Below are 18,885 nucleotides of genomic sequence, written 5' to 3' on the forward strand. Positions count from 1 at the left end.
TCAAATATAATTTGTGTGGCATCTTATTGTTTGTAAATAGCTGTAAAAAAAAAACATGAAGCATTTCCTGCATTTTTAATGTAAAAAAGTTATATATAACTGCATTCTAAGTTGTAAAATGGTTTGTTAAACATATTTGTGTCAATCCCGGTTCACTGTGTTAATGCAGTATGTCAGAATGAAAGAAAAATTGTAAAGTCGCATTGGTGATATTGTGCTGAATGCAATGATAACAAACAAGGCAAAGTAAAGATAAATTACAAAGGTAAAACCAAAAGTAGTCAAAAATGGTTAATAGGGCAGCGCAGTCTCATTTGAACCCTGCGTGACATCGCAGGATTTGACCACTTATGGGGACAGCCATTCCCATTGTGCAATATGTATATACACAGCATAACCTGACATGGAAAAATGGTGTATTGTTTTGTTTTCAGCTGCAATCACTGAAACAGTCGCTAAAAGTGCAGTTTTTTTCGGTTCCCACCGGAGAAGGTAAGACAAGGCGAATGGGAGAGGTCATGCCAGTAAGTGTTAGCCTACACAGCTAACCAGAGTAGCTACATTCTCTCACCTGCACAACCGCCTCGACACGTTTGAGCTCCGGGTCATAAACAAATTGCAACACGTCCACTTTCCACCGCATCATCCCTTTTTCTTTGTATTTTCACTTTGTTTGCATGTAATTTGCCCAAAATCTCAGAGGAAATGCCATGTCTCTGTCCCCGGGAGTAAAGAAATTATGTCATATGCATCATATTTTACCCCTTTAGTGCCCGCCCTCAAACAAGATTGTGCTGCCCATTTATATACCCCAGAGTGTTAAATGATAGCCTAAGGGGGCATATTATCTTCTGCTCCATGCATTCCACAAAAAACTATGCTCCAGCCTCTATAAGATTGAATTTGCAATTTGTGCTATAGATTACAGATGTGGTCTGAATCAATCTCCAGAACTATTTAAGCAATGTCTTAACCTACAAGCCATCTTTGACCTTATCGCCACCAAGTATGCAGAGCATTTGCTCTTACATAACCTCAGCTCTTACTATGAGCATGGGAACAAAGCAAATGTTTGACTCATCAGCTAAAAGTGACAGGCTGCTTCACGCCTGACACCCCAAATTCGCAATGCCTCTCATATTCTTACCACTGATCCCACTGAAATCAATGCCACTTTTAAATCTTTTTATTCTGCATTATATTCTTCTGAATTCCCTAATGATGCCTACAAAATGAAGATGTTTCTCGGTGGTCTTAATTAACCTGTCATTGTTCCTAATTTCACAGAGGAGCTGAATGCACCACTTTTGTTGGAAGAAATATTAAAGTCAACCACAGCAGTGCAGTCTAATAAAGCTCCTGGTCCCAATGAGTTTCCAATCTAATTTCAGAAGATATTCAATGGAAAATTAGCTCCTTTACTTATATCTGTGTTCAAAGAATCTTTGGTGTGGCGTTCATTACCACTGATGCAACACAAGCTTCAATGGCTCTCATCCTCACACTGAAAAAATGATACTTTGGATCAACTTAAAAAATTGATGTAATTTGTTACAGCTATTTTTTTTTTTTTTTAGCTTTTCATAATGTATATTTATGATTTGGTTAAAACCATACATTTCAATTTAATGTCAACCAAAAATATTAGTTTTCTCAAACACAAAAAACATTGTATTTGTTCAAATAAAAAAAAGTTTATTTGTTTCAATGAACAAGGTGCATTTTTCACTTTGATACAACCAAATTATTTCATTTTGATAAAATGGAGATTTACAATTAAACCAATGAAAGTTTTTACTTTGAAATTGATAAAATAAGTTGAATAGTTTAGCTTGTCTCAAATTATGTTTAAGCTTTGGTTGAAACCATAAATTTTAATTTAATGTCAATTAAAATCTTACATTCCCACAAGACAAAAATATACATTCATACAAATTAAAAAAATAAGTTGTATTAAAACACTATATAGCACCTAATTTACTTTGTTTCAAACATTTTTTTTTTTCAAATTGGAAAAAACTAATATTTTTAGTTTCATTTAAACAAATTGATTTTTTTACTTTGAAAAAACCTAATAAAATTGATGTAATTTTGTTACAAGTAATTAGATTAGTTTTGTTCAAGATGAATTTCTTACTTAGAACAAACTATAATTTCTGAATACTCCATAGTTGAAATATTTAGGTTAATATAATAACACATAGTTGGTCAAGGACAAAATCTAGATTTGCACAAATATTGTTAACACTGTTTTTTGTTTGTTTGTTTGTTTGTTTGTTTGTTTTGGGGTTTTTTTGCACTTCAAATGAATCTAATAGTATCATGTTTAAGTTGATGCTTAACTCACTTTCCATAAATAAAGACCCCAAAAAATCTTCAAAGAACCTTGGTGTTTTATTGTAGTGCATATACTGCCAGCAATCAACAATGATTTTAGCAGTTAACACCAGTGGTGGGCACACTTCCGATAATCCGATAACAGATAATTATCGAAGATAATGTTTTCATTATCGGATTATCTTTTTAGATAAATTTAAAAACCATCATCAGATTAATTATCTTCCGATGAATTGCCGTCCGATAACTTTTAGACCAATAATGTAGTAAACCAAGCTTAACAGTGAAAAACATTTTTAAAATTTTAAAGCAATTGAGACTCCTCTGCAAACAGAAGAAAGCTGTTTTCAGAAGAAACCACTCTATCTTCTGCAAGCAAAGGAGAACTGGTGACGACAAAAAAAAAAAAAAAAAAAAATCATTTCCTTTAATACCATACTGATATAATTGCAAAATCACCTAAGTCATCCAGAGGCATACATTTTTAACCTATGCTTACACAAAGTACTTGTGGTCTAAATGATTTTAATCCTAAATGTCCAAGCCATTAAGTGCAGAACAGTCTCCAGTGTGCAAACTTTGCTATGCTTGGAAAAAATGTATATTTATATGCTTAAAGACAAAACGGAGTATTACTCCCACATCCGTGTAACAATTCAAATTAGTTTAGCAATAAAGCATGCAACACTTGAAATACAAAGAGTTCAGATGCAAAACCCAGTAAGTCTTTTTTTCCCTAAATGGAGAAAAATGCAGTTGAAAATGAAGCTTAAAGGAAACCCTATGCGGAAATGCACAGACTTTCATCAATAAAATGAAAACATTTGTTCAAATTCTTTCATATTTTGCACACTGATGGTCCCCTTGACAGCCAAGTACATGTTGGCTTCAACTAAAAATTTATGGTTTTGGAGATACTGAGTTTTGCATCTGAACTCTTCATATGTAACAGCCATTAGGAGATGTAACAAAAAATCTTTAACAATGTCCAAGGAGAACTGTATGAATGAATGCAAAAACAGAAAATTATGCTGACCAAATACAAATGTGAGCTCAAGAAATCTAAACTATTAAGAAAATGTTTAATGGCTTGTAGTGCAAACTGTAATCAAAGCTTTGTCATCTATGCATTACTAAATTATTACATTTTTAATACGAACTTTACTTATGTTAATAATAAAACCAAATCATAAAGACTGTTACCTTAGTTTTCAAGTTGTTTCCACCTTTTAACTTTTCATTTTCTTTGGCTCGATCTCCATAAAGATCTTCTGTAGTGCGTCAAAGGTGTGTTTCAGCTCACCTGGATAGCTCAGGTTCAGCACATATATTAGGCCAAATAAAATGGCGACGGATGGCAACCCATTTACGACTTCCACACCTTCGATGACAACACCGATTTCAAGTGGTGGCTGTGGAGAATCCTCCTCCTCCCTGATGACAAACACAGCCATTGTGGAACTCGCAAGCTTGTTTTCTGCTTCACCCTTCTGGACAACCTGATAAAAGACAAACTTTATTACAACTAGGTCAATATATTTAGGTCACTACAGTATTACAGTTTGTCAATAACATAAGCTAAATTTGCTCCAATTTAAGTATTGTTTATTTCAAGTTCAGGAGGGGGGCTGGTGTTTCCCTTAGAGATGGGGTGAGAAGTTCGGTTATCCGTGGAGAGCTCGGAGTAGAGTCGCTGCTCCTTCACATTGAAGGAGCCAGCTGAGGTGGTTCGGGCATCTGGTAAGGATGCCTCCTGGGCGCCTCCCAAGGGAGGTGTTCTAGGTATCTCCATCTGTGAGGAGACCCCGGGGAAGACCCAGGACAAGGTGGAGGGATTATATCTCCACACTGGCCTGGGAACACCTCGGGATCCCCCAGTCAGAGGTGGTCAATGTGGCACGGGAAAGGGAAGTCTGGGGTCCCCTGCTGGAGCTTTTGCCCCCGCAACCTGAACCCGGAAAAGCGGTTGAAGTTGAGTGAGTGATGAGTATTTCAAGTAAAACAAAATACATTTTGTTAAGACTGAATGTTAAAGGCAGGATTTGTATTGGGTTTCACAAAAATCCCATACTGATTAAACCAGGACATCTAATGGTCAGTTTTTCACTTGTCATTTTTGACATTAAGCTTAGAAAACAGCAAGTTCTGCAAAAAGTACTGAAATATAAACAGTTAGATATGTGCATTCAGCAGTCACATCAAGTTCACCTGCATTTTAAGTTCATTCAGAAATTTGACCTGAAAACTGAACCCTAACATTTTGTGAATAGTTAACAGTGTTGGGCAAGTTACATTAAATTTTTATATTCTATATCACAAGTTACAACTTAAAAAATGCAATGAGTTTGTATTACACATTATAATAATAAAAATGTAACTGACGAACAATACATTGAGTTACTTTGGGCAAAATACCTTACTCAAGTATGTGACAGAATTTAAAAATGCTATAACTGGTCACTTTACACTTTATGTTCATATTATCCTCTAGCGCTGTATATCAAGTATGCTAGTGCTTAGTGCCCAACTTTCTGCTCTGCCCCAAGCATTTTATTAATGTGAAAGCTTGGCAGTTTTTATTCTTACATTATGTAAAATGCTTGTGATGTAAGGTACTTCAGTTTTAATATAGAGGTATTTTAAAGAGTAAAAAAATTATATTAACAAGTTACTGAAAAACATAACATATTGCTGTAATTCCTTAGTTTTGTATCAAGTTACTTCCAACACTGGTAGTTAATGTGTATATACTTAAAGTTGACACAACACAATATGCTGAGTAGTAAGTAGTAGCCTCCTTTTATAGCTAAAATAAAATTCAAAAATACAGTTTATGAAAAGCCTGTGTAAACAGTGTAAGAGAGTGGGAAAGGTATTAACCCTTTAGGTACCACTGGAGTAATACAGCACCACAGTCATTTGCTGTGAGGTGTGTTTGGAGGTGCTGGGACAGGTCTTCCCCTGTCTATTAACTGTTGAAAAAAATGCATGGTGCACATAAGGGACAGGGAGCTTAGGCCTGTGCTACTTTTGAACATTTAGCTTAGTGTTATTTTTACCCCCCCCCCCAAAAAAAACGAACAATCAAAAATATTTGGCACCTAAAGGGTCAAGAGTGTGTGTGTGTGTGTGTGTGTGTGTGTGTGTGTGTGTGTGTGTGTGTGTGTGTGTGGGGGGGGGGATTATTAAATCTTAAAATATGTACAGATTATCGAGGGGAGTTTCAGAACGTAATCCCCGCAATGACAGACCACTGTAAGTACACACTTAAATTACACTGGTATACAGACAATCTGCTTCAGAAACAAATTTAGTTAAACCTTACTAATCAAGGGTTCCTGAGACTGAAAATGATGTTTTCAATTTTGAATTGGGTCGCTCTCGTGTTTAAATGGAGACGAGTGCCTTATAACATGGAAACCGGCTTCCTGTTTTTATGGGACGTGTGTTTTGAGAGTTAAAACCAAACAGAGAACAAACCAAGGTACCAGAAACACAGGAAGACTTCATATTTAAGAATTATATTTACTGCCTAACACAATACATGTATATTGATAAAGAGCTTAAAAACTAGAATATCTTAAAAACTATATCCAATCTTGTGTTTTTATTGTGATACATAGTTTATTTTAGCCTGCTGTACAGCCGTGATTTACACTGCCTATGTCTCATGGCCGAAAGTGACCGAATGGATGCCGATGTTTTTATTGACGAAATGTGCATCTTTAAATTCTGCTGAGAAGCGGGGGCAGAAGTCGCCGTTGACTGCAGTTCTCCCTCCTCAATTTTCAAAGCATCAAGATCAAATCCACTGCTCCAGTGTTAACGGGGGTCATAACAGTTTTTATTTTTTAAACAACACGCTCTCCCCGTCTCTCCATGCACTCAGAAGAGACCGACAGATGCTGAACGTGTCTATCTGTGGTGATTTCTGAGTTTACAAACTTTTTAACTTTGTGGGTTGCATTTCATTTAAAACCTCTCTCACCAGTCTCTTGTTTTGGTTTCAAATAAATGCAGCAATTACTTTCGATGACAGTAAATGCAATAAACAGCAGAAGTACAACCCCAATTCCAATGAAGTTGGGACATTGTGTAAAATGTAAATAAAAACAGAATATAATGATTTGCAAATACACCGCAAAGACAAGATATTTAATGTTCATACTGATAATCTTTATTGTTTTTGTGCAAATGTTTGCTCATTTTGAAATGGATATCTGCATCACATTTAAAATTCCATCATCTATAGTCTATAATGGTAAATGGACTGCATTTATATAGCGCTTTACAAGTAATGACTCACATTCACCCTGATGTCAGGGTGCTGCCATGCAAGGCACTCACTACACACTTGGAGCAATAGGGGATTAAAGACCTTGCCCAAGTGCCCTTAGTGATTTTCCAGTCAGGCTGAGATTTGAACCGAGGATCTTCTAGTCTCAAGCCCAACGCCTTAACCACTAGACCATCACCTCCCCCTAATATAATCAGAAGATTCAGAGAATATGGAGAACTTTCTACACGTAAGCGGCAAGGCTGAAAATCACCACTGAATGCCCGTGACATTCGATCCCTCAGGCGGCACTGCATTAAAAACTGACATCACTGTGTAAAGGATCTTACCACATGGGCTCAGGAACACTTCAAAAAACCATTAACGGTTAACACAGTTTGTCGCTACATTTACAAGTACAAGTTAAAACTCCACCATGCAAAGTGAAAGCCAAACATCAACAACATCCAGAATGCCGCCGCCTTCTCTGGGCCCGAGCTCATTTAAAATGGACAGACACAAAGTGGAAAAGTGTGCTGTGGTCTGATAATTCCACATTTGAAATTAGTTTTGGAAATCAGGGATGCTGTGTCCTCCGGACAAAAGAGGAAAACAACCATCCAGATTGTTACCAGCGCAAAGTTCAAAAGCCAGCATCTGTGATAGTATGAGGGTGTGTTAGTGCCCATGACATGGGCAACTTACACATCTGTGATGGCACCATCAATGCTGAAAGGTACATCCAGGTTTTGGAGCAACACATGCTGCCATCCAAGCAACATCAATAAGCAACGTCCCTGCTTATTTCAGCAAGACAATGCCAAGCCACATTCTGCACGTGTTACAACAGCGTGGCTTCGTAGTGAAAGAGTGCGGGGACTAGACTGGCCTGCCTGCAGTCCAGACCTGTCGCCCATTGAAAATGTGGCACATTATGAAGCGCAAAATACGACAATGGAGACCCCGGACTGTTGAACAACTGAAGTCGTACATCAAGCAAGAATGGGAAAGAATTCCACCTACAAAGTTTCAACAATTAGTGTCCTCAGTTCCCAAATGCTTATTGAGTGTTGTTAGAAGGAAAGGTGATGTAACACAGTGGTAAACATACCACTGTCCCAGCTTTTTTGAAATGAGTTGCAGGCATCCATTTCAAAATGTGCAAATATTTGCACAAAAACAATAAAGTTTGTCAGTTTGAACATTAAATATCTTGTCTTTGTGGTGTATTCAATTGAATATACTGTAGGTTGAAGAGGATTTGCAAATCATTGTATTCTGTTTTTATTTACATTTTAACCAATGTCAAAACTTCATTGGAATTGGGGTTGTAGGCTAAAGTTTGAAAAGAGAAATGTGTAAATATTATGAAATTATAATGCGCCAAAACATAATATAGGCCACTTCACATTATAACAGACTGATATAAATAAGTCAAACATGAACATCCTCATACTCAGTGAATGCTTTATCTCTGTTCCTGAGCTGTGCATCTAAATGCCCTCAAATTGTTAGATACTGTGCATAATGTTTATTTTCCGCATTATGTAGTTGCAGGGCTATAACTATGGAAGTGGGCTAATTGAGCAATTGCTGAGAGGCCCCAATTAGAAGGGGGTCCCATAACATTCCTTGTTTAAAATGCACTGTACATGCATAAAAAGCTGATTTTTGACAACAGAATCTGAAAATAGTTGTTGTCTAAAATGCACCAGAATGCAGGAAATTACATCTGAATTTCTCTTACTTGTGGGGTTCTGCGTGTCGCTGGTTGTCTGCGACAGCCATCAAAGTTTTTGCACACCCAGTACAGTAATTTCTGCATTAAACCTTATTGTGATATTTGCATTCATCTCATTAAACTAAACCAAAATGTGCAGGTCCTATTTCTGATGCAGGCAACTTCCAAAAAATTGTATATCAGTGTTATAGACACAAATTACACATTCCACAATATATAATATATTGAGATTATATTGTTTCAAAATCACTCACCAAATACTCCTTAATAAGTGTGCCCAGGTCTTCTCCAAGGTAAAGTATTAGGCCCTTCAGCAGACACTCCCTTTTTATGTTGACCTCAAGGCTCTAGGTGAGGGTTAACACATACAATCCCTGGCAAAAATTATGGAATCACCGGCCTCGGAGGATGTTCATTCAGTTGTTTAATTTTGTAGAAAAAAAGCAGATCACAGACATGACACAAAACTAAAGTCATTTCAAATGGCAACTTTCTGGCTTTAAGAAACACTATAAGAAATCAGGAAAAAAAATTGTGGCAGTCAGTAACGGTTACTTTTTCAAACTCTTAAAACAGGGTAAATCATCACGCAATGTCGCAAAAGATGGTTGTTCACAGTCAGCTGTGTCTAAACTCTGGACCAAATACAAACAGCATGGGAAGGTTGTTAAAGGCAAACATACTGGTAGACCAAGGAAGACATCAAAGCGTCAAGACAGAAAACTTAAAGCAATATGTCTCAAAAATCGAAAATGCACAACAAAACAAATGAGGAACGAATGGGAAGAAAGTGGAGTCAACGTCTGTGACCGAACTGTAAGAAACCGCCTAAAGGAAATGGGATTTACATACAGAAAAGCTAAACGAAAGCCATCATTAACACCTAAACAGAAAAAAACAAGGTTACAATGGGCTAAGGAAAAGCAATCGTGGACTGTGGATGACTGGATGAAAGTCATATTCAGTGATGAATCTCGAATCTGCATTGGGCAAGGTGATGATGCTGGAACTTTTGTTTGATGCCGTTCCAATGAGATTTATAAAGATGACTGCCTGAAGAGAACATGTAAATTTCCACAGTCATTGATGATACGTGGCTGCATGTCAGGTAAAGGCACTGGGGAGATGGCTGTCATTACATCATCAATAAATGCACAAGTTTACGTTGATATTTTGGACACTTTTCTTATCCCATCAATTGAAAGGATGTTTGGGGATGATGAAATCATTTTTCAAGATGATAATGCATCTTGCCATAGAGCAAAAACTGTGAAAACATTCCTTGCAAAAAGACACATAGGGTCAATGTCATGGCCTGCAAATAGTCCGGATCTTAATCCAATTGAAAATCTTTGGTGGAAGTTGAAGAAAATGGTCCATGACAAGGCTCCAACCTGCAAAGCTGATCTGGCAACAGCAATCAGAGAAAGTTGGAGCCAGATTGATGAAGAGTACTGTTTGTCACTCATTAAGTCCATGCCTCAGAGACTGCAAGCTGTTATAAAAGCCAGAGGTGGTGCAACAAAATACTAGTGATGTGTTGGAGCGTTCTTTTGTTTTTCATGATTCCATAATTTTTTCCTCAGAATTGAGTGATTCCATATTTTTTTTCCCTCTGCTTGGTCTAAAAAGTAACCGTTACTGACTGCCACAATTTTTTTTTCCTGATTTCTTATAGTGTTTCTTAAAGCCAGAAAGTTGCCATTTGAAATGACTTTAGTTTTGTGTCATTTCTGTGATCTGCTTTTTTTCTACAAAATTAAACAATTGAATGAACATCCTCCGAGGCCGGTGATTCCATAATTTTGCCAGGGGTTGTATAAAAAAAGATGATGGCTACACACACACACACACACACACACACACACACACACACACATATATATATATATATATATATACGCACACACACACGAGTGAGAAAAATACTTTAGCACATACCTGATCAAGAATTTTGAGCATTCTCTTGCTCTTCTCCCTGACAGCTCCTCCCTTGCTTCTGATGAGCTTGATCAGCTTGATGTAGTGCTTGTCCAAGGCAGCCAGGAATCTTGTTTGAAGTGGAACAGTTGTAATCCGGAGAAATTCAGCATTGATCTAAAAAGAAATGACACAGAAATACATTACTAACTAATCGACAAAACTTGTATTTTGAATAAATGTAAAAAACTTTATTCAGAAGATTACATGCCTCATCTACTGTGAACAATGCAGGCCATCTCTCTGTCAACTCTTCCACTGTTGATTCCTTTTCCACAGTTTCTTGTCTTCGCAGAGGAAATGTTTTGGCCATTTTGTACTTTATCACTGCACGATTGTCTCACTTCTTTACTTGTGTTAAAAGTGACAGTTTCTCATTTTCAAGTTTTTCTGTGGTCTCTCCCATTGAAATGTCAGGTATGTGGTTTGCTTCCCCTCTTCTCAGTCTCTTCACCTTTTTTGCTGGCAATGCATCCTCTGGAGCTTTGGACTTCAGTGAATTGACAAGTAATTCAGAACATCCAGCCTCCTTCAACTGAGTGCGGACGTTGCCCATTTTTGTCTTTAGTCGCTGTTTCCAACCATAGCAGCCATTGTATGAACCAGGTTCAGAGAGGCATGGATGTTTCTTAATTAGTGCTTCAGCTACTTCCGTGTAGTCAGCATCTGTTGGGTAAGCTTTGAACTTGAATATCTCATCAGACACCCTTAACAGAATATCTGACTTCAGTTTTGTAGTTTGAGTCAGCCTTGTCTTGTTTGACCTATACTCTGCATTTCCCTTTTCTAACTGCAGTTCAGTGTCATAGGAAAATTTTGGGATTGGAAAATCTCTAAGCCACATTTCTCTTCTTGTGGATGAGCTGGATGGTGAGGAAAGGATCTCTGTGTCATCTGAATCGCAGAAAGATGATCGAGCAGATTGTGTGTCCTCAAAACCTGTGACATTGCATCCTTGGCTGCTATCATCAGTTATTGGGATGACCTTGATAGTTGTCAGATCCTCATGTTCCGCCGTAGATGTTAAATTCACAAATGCATCTCCAAAGTCTTTGTCTTGGTACTGTAGTCTGAATTCCCCATTCAAACCATACACTTTCCTGACTTCATCCAGGAGTTTCTCCATTGTCTCTGGAATTCCGACGGGCAAAATAAGCTTCCTGGTGTCATCTGGCTTCAGAATAATCTGCATCTTGGCCGGCATTTTCACTGCTGCGTCAACCAATACAGCTCTATAAACAATGATAAAACAACAATTATTGCAAATTTTTGGATTGGCTGTTTTGAAAAAAAAAAAGTAAAGATATCTCATAGTAAGCTAAATGTTCAATAGCAGCCCTGGGCTAAGCACCGTGTCCCTGACATGCACCATGCATTTTTTCAACAGTTAAAAGACAGGGGAAGGCCTGTCCCAGCACCTCAAAACACAGCAAAGGACTGTGGTGTAGAATTGCTCCGGTTAGGGTTAGAGGGTTAAAACAGACAGTGTTAACCCTTTAGGTGCCATTAGGTGAATAAATTCTATAGGTTCAAACAATATCAAAATGTTTATTTTTGATATTGTTTTTTTTTTATGTTTTTTTTTTAAATATGTCTTTCTCTTCCAAGCAGTGGAAAGTGAGCCATGACTTCCAAGAGTGGCTGCAACTGGATGTGATTTACAAAGAGCAGATACTAGATCTTGCACAGCTGTTTCATCTACACGACAGTTACCATTCTGCAAGTGCTGAACTACAGTTTTATGGATAAGAGGGACAGAAGCAGTACTTATCAAATGGTGAAACTCTTGCAAAGGTTCATCAACAGCAACACTAGAAACAAGATAAATATGTTCCAGCTTCAGTAAAAGAGATGCAAGTTTGAGTTCAACATTACGTGGCAAGTCATTTAAATCCTGGCCGTCAAAACAGACGTCACTGAAATCTTCTGTAGTGATATCATCTGAGGCCTCTGAATGAATACCATCAATGTGGATACTATCAGAATTGTTTGTTTCAGCATGAAAATTTGTAGCCAAACTCTTTTTTTCAAAAATTCCAGGTTTTAGATCTTTTACTGAACAGTCCTTATGATTTCTGCTTTTGTGTGTGCGATAAGAAGCATAGATATTTGTTTTGTACGAACACCCTGTAACACACACACTACTGTTTCACTGTTCTGAAAATGTTGTCTATATGTTTAAAGTAGTCCTTCAATGTTGAATTTTGATCGTAGTTGCATATGAGGCATTTGAGAGTGGTGGTTTCATTTTGTGAAGATGACTGATGAAATCTGGACAAGTGGGTCAGAAGTGCCTTCCAACTCTTACAGGTACATGGACAACTAAAATAGATGCAAGGATAAGAATAGCGGCGTCCATAATGACTGTGTGTTCAAGCTTATAATGTTTAAGAAGCTCAGATCTTCGTGACACAGAAGAACCACAGTCTTTGCATTTCCACATTCATCAGAAAACTAGGAGAGAAACAAAAAATACCACCCTTACCCATTTGCAGTTAAACACAATATTCACAATGCAGGATAAAAGTTTTTGCATATTACGTATATATGGGGCATTTCGCAGTAATCATAGCCAAATTGTTACATTTTGGTGTCCAGTTGCAGCCAGATTTTGGAGTCTGTTTTCAGTGTTAAATGTGACTTTACTATGAGAATGTCCAGAATAACTTATTATCTTCTAATTCCAATTGCAGGGACCAAGATTATAGTTACTCTGGACAGTCTCAGTAAAATTACATTCACAACAGAACACCTTTGCTGAAAATACTGCAGAATGATATATAGAAATAATTCTGATAGAATTCTGATAGAAATAATTCTTATTGATAGTTACTTCTTTAGCAGGAAGACAACACTCTTTAAGCTGAATGTTAGGCTAAGAGAGTGTAAACTTGTAAGTGCTGAATTTCCAGGGGTTAGCCATTCATATATAACATGTTCTGGTGCGTTTGTGTGTGTGTTTTTGTGGGTGACTTACCAAATTCAGCAACCAGACTGAAACCTTGAATGATTCCAGAAATCCTAATCCTGTGAATACAAAATAAAGTGAAATGTATTTTTGTTAGGACTGTAAATATTATTCCTTGTTGTCACTACATTTTGAGACTCATTAAATAGCTCTAATAAATTAAGAAGTAATTGTATGTTGCAAAATGCATTTTCCCTTTTATCAGATATCACTCAATTATTATGAATAAAATGTTATTTAAAAATATAATAAAAGTAGTATCCACGTAGTTTAAAAAAATTTGAATACAGGTTTTTTTAAAAAGAGTAAACAAATCCCCTGAAGCAAAACAGACACTGAATTCATGGCATGAAAGAAGAGGAAGCTGCTTTGTTTAACATTAAACATCAGGCACACAACTTTCCATAAAAAGGGCTTCGGTGTGAATGATGCAGTAGCTGTACATACACCAACAAATTGATTAGCACAGACAAAGGAATGGGAATTGTTAAGAATTAGGCAATGTTAAAACTATCAATACTCCTTAAGAGTCTGGTCCTTTAACTGACTCTTATTGGTACATAAAAAAACAAGAAATAATTACTGCTCTACCTTTGGACCTGGTTATGTACAAACCAAGTCTTGCATGGATATATTATAAAAAGACATGAAAAATGCAAATCTAAATGAGAGAGTGTAAAAAAATAATGTTTTATCATTAAAACCAAGTGAATGAGTTTTCTAAGTGTGTGTGTGTTTTATGATTTTCAGCAGCTAAAGGCTTCATACAGGATGCAAGTCTTAAAAGATAGAGCCTCCTCCGTTGTCACATTTAGTTTCCAGTAAAGCCATGTCCCACTCAAAATGAGGCACACCGACGTGCGCGCACGCACACAGACACATAGGAGCGTGCAGAGACTTTTGCGGAGGAAAGGCTTCACTTGAAACTTGTTACTGTTAATGAAGACGAAAACACGCGTGGCTCGACAACGCATTGAAGGAGGTTCTAGTTTTGTCTCCAGTTTAGAGCAGGTCAGCAGCAGCAGAAGCCTGTGCACACAGCCACCTGCCTCCCTGTGAGCCGCATAGCTGGAGGGAGAAGGAGAGAGCAGGTGCTCGCTGTGTCACAGTTCAGACACATGGGATGGTCCAAACCGGTAGACGTGACCCTGGGGCTGTAACGATACCGGTTTTCTGTACCTGGACACAACACCGGGAAGCGTATAAAGCTTTCACTTTCACTTTCACTTTCACTTTATTTATTCAGTGTCTCCAAAGGAGCAACGAGCTGTACAGCAATGGGTATACAGAAAAGCACAAAATAAAAGAAAAGAAAAGAAAAAAAACACACCAAACATTCAGTACACAAGGGGGACACAGTACAGACCTGGATCGATGGAAAAGGAACCGAGTTACCTAACACGATTTGCCATCAACCCTATGTATCTGCTTCTCTCCTCCGATCAGCATTCAGAACAGAGATAGCCACAGGTACAAAGGAATGCTTATATCTGTTACTCCTCACTGTAGGAAACCTAAGCCTTGCTCCAGATGGCAAAAAACAAAATTCACCATGGAGAGGGTGGGCCAGATCAGATAAAATTCTCTGAGCCTTCCTCCTCACCTGTCTGGAAAACAAGTCAGACAGTGAGGTCTGCTGGGCCCCCAAAAGCTTGCTGCACAATTCTACAATGTTGTGAAGTGGCTTCCTTGCTTTAATGCTGAGATTTCCGTACCAGCACATCATCGAAAAATTTAAAACCGATTCAATACAAGATTTATAAAATAGGGTCATTATTGTCCTGTCCACTTGAAAATATGACAACTTACGAAGACAAAACAGATGCTGCTGCCCCTTCTTGTACAGCAGGTCTGTATTGTCATTAAAGTTCAACTTGCTATCGATCAGCGTTCCCAAGTATTTATAGTTGTCCACATGCTCCACCTGTTGGCCTTTGATTGTAGTGGTTTTGGGTGAGGACATCCGTTTCCGAAAGTCAATTACCATATCCAGCTCTCCACAATTTCTCTTATACTCACTCGACTGGTAAGCCACTGAAAGCCGAGATAGGCATGTCCCAACTTGTCCTCTGACACTCCAAAACGGAGGTGTTCTTTGTCTCGCTCCATCAGCGAATCAGTCGTGACGCGCGAAGCCTCCACGCGGCTTTCCATGGTAGATTCATTCATTCAGCAAATGTATATGTTTCTGATGTGGTCAAGAAATATATTTTTTAAAATATAAAGAAATATGAAAGTCCCTTCCAGTCCGTGAAACATGAGTGACCCCTGTTGGACAAATTGGGGAAGGGCATGTAACTAACTTGTACAGTATTATAAAGTTTAACCACCTTTAAAAAGTTGTACTTTGCTGTTGTAACCAGAAGGAAAAAAGAGGAAAAGGAAACAAATGTGATTGTTTAACCTCACACATGAAATTGATATATCAGGTATTTTGTGCTCTTATCATAGATTGTAGAAAGTATATCCAGTGTGCTTTTTCCATATATAATCGTGTGTGTGATAGAGTTTTGCAATACAGCACTTGCTTGGTTTGTAAGCAGGAATTTTAAGAATAACAGACACTGAACGAAGAAGAAAACTACAGTACCTAGAATTCTTGGGGGTGGAGCTTTTAACCTTTTAAAAAGCATGCACCCCTGGGGAATCACTTTTGCCCTTTTTTCTCTTACGCACCCTTACTCTTATGCTCTCTCTCTCTCCTTGGGTCTCGAGACGCTGCCTAGTCATCCAAATTTTTTATGACCCTTTGTCTGCAACCACGTGCTGTGTAAACCTATGTTTGTCAAGGTCCCTGAAGCAGCTGTGTGACAGATGGATCATCAACTGAAAACGAGACGATTCCCAGCCCCTGACCTACGGAGACAGATCTGCACAGCATCCAAGTAAGACCGAGCTACGGTGTCAGATAAAACAGAGTGGCTTTTATTTAATTCTATTCACCTTCACTAACCATCTCACGTTAATAGATACCAAAGTAAATTCCCTGATGATTAAGACGGAATTCATTCTTAAACTCCCGCAACTTTTACAAATTATCTGAACGTCATACAATAATTGCTCAGTGAAATTCATCATCCTCAGAGTGCTTACTGTGATATGCCCTGTTATTTAACTCCTGCCTGAGTTAAATAACTATCTTAAACATGTGAAGTTGTCTGTGATTTTGTATGTTTTACAGAGGGGATCGGACTTGACATTTAGAACTTACTACTGAAGATTAGAGACTGTTAATATTTCCTATTGACTGACCCTAAAATCATAGATATTACAACCTTGTTATAATATCATTCAGTCATAGGTGGTGCTCCCAGTATTCAAAGTAAAATTATCCACAAGTCATAATTTCAAATATCCTAAAACACATATTATATTCTTCCTGATGCTACATCTGTCATCGCAGCTGAAACTGCCATGTCCTCCACTTTGTCCTCACGCAGTAGCTCCTCCAAGTCAGAGCAGAGTGATGGTCATGGTCTAAGGTCTCACCTATTTCTTTTGGAAACCTTTGTCACTGAGTAATGAGTGAAAGCTGAGGTACAGCTGTGTTTGTTTGCTGGAATTGCAGAGCAGCATGGAGCAGTGACACATGAAGCCACTTCTTCCTTTGTTGACAACTGACCGGAAGTTAGAATGCACAGCTAACTTTTACTTCCGCATAAGGAACCTGGAAACTTAAAAATACCCAATAGGTAATGTAAATAAGAGCAGAGAAAGTGGACAACCTTGGCGAATCTCACAGAAAAGAGGGAAGAATTCAGAGTGCTGGGTATTAGGACAAACTGATGCACAAGGAGAGGAGTAGAGTAACTGAACCCAAGAGACAAAGCCTGCACCAAACCCTAACTGTCACAAAGAGAACAACAAATAGGCCTCATCCACCCTATCAAAAGCCTTGTCCATGTCCAGAGCTATGACTAGCTCCTGTTCTATAGACAAGCTTGCGGTGAGAGTTGTTATGTGTCGGACGCGGTCGGAGCACCGACCCAGCGTTTGACAGGACCCAGCATAAAATAAGCAGAGCACGGTTCAAAGGATAACACATTTTAATGAAAGTGAGTGAAGTGATAAACAACTAAAAGGTCCGCGGTCTGGTGAGGTGGAAACACGGCACGCTCTCAGCAGCGCAAACGGTCCGGAGCCACAGCAGTTCGGAACCAGGGACCCCGCCGACACCCCCCAGGTGGCCGCGACAAACCGAGTCTGTGAAGCAAGAAAATATGAGGTGAGTCCAACACTCTCCACACAGAGACACAGCTCAAAGGTGCACACAATCAGCAAACACTTCCTGGCTTAAATATATATCACCTTCTCACCCTGCAGGCACGGAACAACTCAGTTCAAATCTCCACTGCAGCAGAAGCTGATTAGACAATTAGCATAACGTGACAGCTCAATACAACAAGGTGTGAGGAACACCAAATCCACTGTCATTACTTCATAAAAGTCACCAAAACCAAATTATCTCAGGAAGTGTGCTGAAGAGCATGAGACCTCACCCAATCCTCCTTCACAGACTGTGGCGTCAAACCTGGAGCGGTCTCTGCGTCCGTAATGGTGCGATTGTTCTCCTGACGTCGATCTCACACGTCTGCTCACAAGGTCGAGTCTCTGGCCATCACACACTGTGCATTCAAGGTTTAAATGCAGCAATCTCTGATCAAGACAGAATACACCACAGCTGTGAGTCCTGATGACCTGCACGTGAAAACAAGCCTCAGGTGTTCAGGGTGAGGTCCTAATGCTCAGCCACTCAGTCCTGAATGCATACCACCTGGTGGGAGAAACAGAAAACAAAAACAAAGCCAGCCAAACACCCCAGCCCACTACAGTACCCCACCTTCACGGGAAGCCTCCCGGTGACCACACGAACCTGGGCCAGGAAAAACACACCCCTCCAGGGACCATGGCTGGAATGTTGGCTGGGAGCAAAAAAAAAAAAAAAAAAAACACCTCCTGCAGCTTCAGTCTCAGCTCCGTGTGCAGACGATCCAGCTGCAACCATGACTATACCCCAAAAGTCAACCGGGAGGAGTGGAACAGCGGTAATGGCATACGGCACAAGACGGCGCCACCCCTCCGACTTTTAAACCAGCCACCAGCTGCGGGTATATTCCACTGCCCCAATCCTCAGCTACTCCGATGGCGTACGGCTCAAAGGCGCGCTGAAGCCGGAGGTGGAACAGGGAAGTAATGAAAAACACCTCTAAACCCCCCCCACCCGGGTGCAGAGGTTACCTGGGAAACGCCCAGCATAACCGAACTGCACCACCCCAGCAACGCCAATGGCAAACGGCACAGAGGCGCGCCAAGGCTGGAGGTTGTAAAGGGATTTAAAAAAAAAAAAACAACCCCCCCCCCCACCCCCACAGGTGCAGAGGTTACCTGCGAAACGCCCAGCATAACCGAACTGCACCACCCCAGCAACGCCGACAACGTACGGCTCAAATGGCTGGGGCCGGAGGAGAAGACAGGGAATAAAAAAATAAATAAATAAATAAAAAAAATACCCCAACCCCAGGTGCAGAGGTTACCTAGGAAACGCCCAGCACAACCAAACTGAACCACTCCAGCAACGCCGAC

The sequence above is a fragment of the Thalassophryne amazonica genome, chromosome 1 (genome assembly GCF_902500255.1).
Source record: "Thalassophryne amazonica chromosome 1, fThaAma1.1, whole genome shotgun sequence".
Taxonomy (NCBI): Eukaryota; Metazoa; Chordata; class Actinopteri; order Batrachoidiformes; family Batrachoididae; genus Thalassophryne; species Thalassophryne amazonica.